Source organism: Canis lupus, chromosome 2, assembly GCF_048164855.1.
Source record: "Canis lupus baileyi chromosome 2, mCanLup2.hap1, whole genome shotgun sequence".
NCBI classification, from domain to species: Eukaryota; Metazoa; Chordata; class Mammalia; order Carnivora; family Canidae; genus Canis; species Canis lupus.
The window spans coordinates 63,019,312-63,024,675 of NC_132839.1; the positions used below are offsets into that span (position 1 = coordinate 63,019,312).

The 5,364-nt window shown below is 53.1% G+C and overlaps 1 long non-coding RNA gene across 1 annotated transcript; it reads right to left on the bottom strand.

Annotated features, from left to right (window-relative positions):
• Window positions 1–1,032: 1,032 nt before the first annotated feature.
• On the bottom strand, window positions 1,033–5,080 carry LOC140620073 (uncharacterized). The gene is made up of 2 exons (XR_012019818.1): window positions 4,989–5,080; window positions 1,033–4,630 (listed from the first exon to the last, which is right to left on the bottom strand). It is a non-coding gene; the product is annotated as an uncharacterized lncRNA (long non-coding RNA).
• Window positions 5,081–5,364: the final 284 nt, after the last annotated feature.

Sequence of the window (5,364 nt, forward strand, 5' to 3'; positions counted from 1 at the left end):
TGGTAGAAATGAGGCTGGACACAAAATTTAAAAGCACAGGCAAGGCTTCATTGGGGTGTATGCTTTTTTTTTTTTTTTTTTTTTTTTAGAGAGGGAGAGCAGGGAGGGGCAGAAGGAAAAGAGAATCCTTAAGCAGACTCCTTGCTGAGCAGGAGCTCAATGCTGGGCTTGATTTCACTACTCTAAGATTGTGACCTGAGCTGAAACCAAGAGTCCCCGGCTCAACCATCTGAGCCCCCAGGCACCCCTATTGGGGTTTATGGTTGAGCATGAGGGACACAGCACAAAGGAGAGAATCCCCAGGCTGGCTCTCCAAGGGGAGGTCAAGGAGAATTTTTTATTTTTATTTTTTTAAAGGTTTTATTTATTTATTCATGATAGACAGAGAGAGAGAGAGAGAGAGAGAGAGAGAGAGGCAGAGACACAGGCAGAGGGAGAAGCAGGCTCCATGCCAGGAGCCCGACGCGGAACTCGATCCTGGGACTCCAGGATAACGACCTGGGCCAAAGGCAGGCGCCAAACCGCTGAGCCACCCAGGGATCCCCAAGGAGAATTTTTTAAAGACACAGGTGGGAAAAGGACAGGCTAAGCAGGTAGAGGCAGGATTTATTCGCACCTGCATGCTTAAAGGTCATGCTGCTTCTTCCTGTGGCTCACATCTAGTTAGCATGTTAAATCTCCACTCGGGTGATTTTTAGTATTTTAACCAGGGACAAAGTTGATGAAAGGTCCGCGCTGGAGTCCATCTTGGTGCAAATTGGTTTGGTCCAGTCTTCGTCAGCGTTCATAGGTAGCATCCTCACTCTGCATTCCTTTTTTTTTTTATATATATAATTTTTTTTTTTAATTTATGATAGTCACACACACAGAGAGAGAGAGAGAGAGGCAGAGACACAGGCAGAGGGAGAAGCAGGCTCCATGCAGGGAGCCCGATGTGGGACTCGATCCCGGGTCTCCAGGATCGCGCCCTGGGCCAAAGGCAGGCACTAAACCGCTGCGCCACCCAGGGATCCCCCCCCTCTGCATTCCTGCAAGATACGCCACTCAAGAGGTGTAGAGTTTTAGGCTTTTTTTTTTTTTTTTTTATGGAGGTAACCAAGGAATGCTAGATTTGGGGGTCCAGTCCCTGTTCTGTCTCACTGCCAACCAGGGAAGCTCACCCAGCCTTGATGTTGGTGTGGAGAACCAGTGTGACTGGCCTTGGGTCCCCAGTTTCCGGCCCCTCCAGGGGTCAGGCTGGTACATTGCACTCCCTGGCCCTGCCAGAAATCCTATTGTTAGCATAGACTGTGTGGTGTGGCCTGAGGCCCCCAGGCAAAGATATTTTATCAGACAGGACATGTCAACAGCTCAGAGACTATCTCCTAGGAGCTGGTCAAGGCCAGTTCTTCCTTTGCCGTGTGTGCATTTTGAGCAGCCAAACCTGCATAGCTAATCCTTTACTGTACAAATCCAAACAGTGCACAAGTGCCAGGCATGGAAACCCAACGTTCCCTGTTATCTCCTGCCCAGCTTCCTGTGGAGCAGGCTTTGTAGGTCTTTGTTTCAGGTCCTGTGAGTAAGGACAATGGGTTTAGGGCTGGGGGTAGGAGATTCTTCTGACTAGTGGGTGAGGAGCGGAGAGGGGGTTGGGGTGGGTACGAGAGGGTGAGAAGGGTGGGCAGTGGCCACTCCACCCCTAGAACTGAGGGCTGTCTCTTCAACCTGGTGCTTTTTTTTTCTTTTTTAAAAGATTTTACTTATTTATTCATGATAGACATAGAGAGAGAGAGGTAGAGACACAAGCAGAGGGAGAAGCAGGCTCCACGCAGGGAGCTTGACGCGGGACTCTATCCCGGGACTACCAGGATCGCGCCCTGGGCCAAAGGCAGGCGCCAAACCACTGAGCCCCCCAGGGATCCCCCAACCTGGTGCTCTTTCTACTGCTCCAATGCACCAGAAGCAAGGGCATCTTAAAAAGGCAAATGGTAAACCTAAAACCCAGTGTAACAGCTTCACGTTTGTGCTAGGCTGGCTGGGAAGGTGTGGAGACACTTGGGGGCAGAGGGTTTACTTCCTCCTCCATTTGCCACGGCTGGTGCAACAGGACCAAACAGCCTTTGCAGGGTCTGTGGTGGCCTGGTGGCCCAGGCTCACAACAATGCCCACTCTGCCTTCTGTCCTTCTGTGTTCCACCTCTTTCCTCTTCCAAAGGCAGAGGGAACCTTCCTTCATATGCTGGGCACCTTATGAAAAAACAGAAAATCTCTCTGTGCTCTTCAGGAGCATCCCCACTGTTATCAACGGAATTGTGTCTCCCACCAAATTCCTATGTTGAATAAAGCCCTACTCCCAGAATCTGACTGTGTTTGGAGAGATAGCCTGTAAGGAGGTCATTAAGGTTGAATGAAGTTATTATGGTGGGGCCCTGATCCAACAGAACTTGGTGTCCCTGTAAGAAGAGAGAGAGAGGCGAAAGTCAAGGTGGAACCAATCTGGCTGGTGCCTCACGCTGCCGACTTCCAGAGGTGGGAGAGACAGATGCCCTTCGTTTCAGCCCCTAGTCTGTGGCATTTTGTTCTGGAAGCCTGAGCTAAGACACTCACCTTCCTCCAAGTAGGAAGGAAGGGCTTGAGTTTGGTGGTGGTCATGGTGGGGGTGTGTGACAGCAGGTATGTGCACCTGACTGGCCCCCTCGGACAGACCCCCAGACCCCCATACTCCTTGGCATGGCTGCTAACAGAGGCCAATCTGGTCCCACTCTGCCCAGGATGTCGGCCCCTGTAACTCTCTGGCACATTAAAACATTTTTATTTATTTATTCATTTTTGTGTGAGAGAGAGAGAGTACACAATGGAGGGGAGAGGCAGAGGGAGAAACACACTCCCCACTGAGCAGGGAACGCAACTGGGGACTCAATCCCAGGACCCCGAGAGCATGACCTGAGCCAAAAGTGTATGCTTCACTGGCTGAGCAACCCGTGCACCCCTCCTGGGGCACATCTTCCCTCTGCTCAGGACTCACTGCTTCCCGTGCCTGGCTCCTTCTCAGCCTTAGGTTGCTCTGTCCTGGCTGCCCTCTCTTTTCTCCTTCTTTGTCCCTTCTTTGTTTCCTTACTTATCTCTCTCCCTTTCCTGTACAGTTTCCTTACATTGCAAAAAAAAAAAATTTTTTTTTTTTTTTTTTTTTGGAAGAGGGTCTGTCTCCGCCATCAGGATGTTTGCCCATGAATCCCCAGTGCCTGACTCACTACTTGGATTTTAGTTGAAGGCACAGGCATGTTGTTAAGTCTGTTAACAATGCTATGAAGTATGTGAGCCTGCCAAATCCTCACAACATCCTGTAAGGCACGTGTTGTTGGGAAGTCTGCCATCCGTCATTTGTGATTTTAAGATCCCAAATGCTTGGAAACGCAAAACATTTTTCTTAAAGTTGGTGAGAAATTCGCTTGAGAGCTGTAAGGTTTTGGTCATCTTTATTTATCTCAGTCTGAACAGTCATCTTGTCTTTGAGGAAATTTTAATATATCTGGTTTTGAGGAGCTGTTGCATGCTTCAGCACGCTCACTCTAACATACTATGTGGGAGTTTTCTAGTGCTGTGTAATAAACTACCCAAATGCTAGGTGACAGCTTCACGGTAAACACTGGTCATATATACAGCTGCCATGGGTCAGGGATTCGGAAGCAGCTTTGCTGGGTGGTTCTGGCCCGGGGTGCGGCAGGTGCTTAGTTAAGATGTCGGCCTACAGGCTTGAGCGGGCTGGAGGGTGGGGCCCCAAGGCAGCTCGCTGACAACAGTGGGCAAGATGACGCTGTCTATTGGCACAAAGCACTAGTTCCTTGCCACCCACAGGGGTACCTGAGTGTCTTCATGATATGGAGGGTGGCTTCCCGCAGAGCTGGTGATCCAAGAGAGGGCAAGGCAGTAGCCATAAGGACTTTCAACTCTGCTGCAGAAATCACACTCCATCCTTTCTGTGACATCCTATTGGTTATGATGGCATCAGGGTGTGAAATAACTGGAACTGGATGGATCCCAGGACCTGAGATCTTTTCTGGAGGGTGGCTGCCCCCATGACAGGTACCTATGTCAAATACAAAGATTCTGATTTCCAAAATACATGTGACCCTGAGAGTGTTGGATAAGAGACTGGAATGCCCATTTCACAGCTGAGAACCAGGGTCAAGGGCATTTAAGTGACTGGCCCCTAGATACATATATGGCAATAGAATGAGGACCATCCCACCTCAATCAGCTGTGGGACCGAGCCATTTCTGTCTTTACCACTGCCTCAGCCAAACAAAACGGTTCATCCATAGCCATGGCCAGGGATTGTGGACTTACACTGTGTAGGACATGTGCACCTCCTCTTCTAGGCCCCACAACCCCACCCAGGAGGGAGGGTACTGGCCCTGATCTTCCCTCTGCAGAGGAGGAAGCCTGAGCTGCCTTTGCTCATACACTTGTATGAGACTTGATTACAAGCCTGCAGGGTGTTTCCTGGGCCCAGCCCAACCTTGGCAGTGGACTGCACAAAGGGGAAAACCAGAGGGGGACAAGGTGGAAGACGGGAAGGCGCACACACCAGGGCAGGGTGACCTTTGAAAGGCCACGGCTGTGCTTGGTGTGACCGTGGGCGAAAGCAGATTCTGAAAAAGAAAACAGAGTGAAACACACTGGTGGTTGGTCTGGGCAGTTGTGGGAAGAAAAGAGATGGGAAGGTGAGGGTAGAGCAGGGCAGTTCCCTCCGCCTTCTGCTCTAAGAATACCTTGGAGCGGGGCTCGGGCTCGGGCTCGGGGCAGCGCCCTGCTCCGCGCCACTGCCCTGCAGCTGGGAGGGAGCACCCCCCGGGGCTCCGCTCTTGGAACCTTGCCCTGCTCAAGTTGCTCGGCGTGGCCAGCCTGGCCTGCAGGTCGCGGATGCGACCGGCGCACGGGTCCAGCACTGGAGGTCGCCCTTGACTCCCTTCTTTCCCTCCTATCAGCGGCTGCATAGAGGCGGCTTACCCTCGCTTCTCCTCTCCGCTGACTCCTTGAAAACTCCCCCGACGTTGGAGGAGGAGGGAACCGGGCCTCTGGGACAAGCCTGCCACTCAGAGGAGGACCACCGGGTCACAAAGCTGGGGCCTGCGGAGGGGCGGGGCCGGGCTGGCGGCAGGGGGCGGGGCCACGCGGTCGCCATGGGCGGGGCCGGGCGGCGGTGGGGGCGGGGCCGGGCTGGCGGAGGGTCTGGGACGGCCTTTCCGCGGGTCCCGGGCCACGCCGGTCGCTGTGTGCGGGGCGGGGCTCTCGGCGGTGGGCGGGGCGCGCCGGGAAAAGTTCCGGGAAGGTGCGGCGCCCGCCCAGCCCGGGCGCGGAAGTCGGCGGCACCCGCGGACGGCGG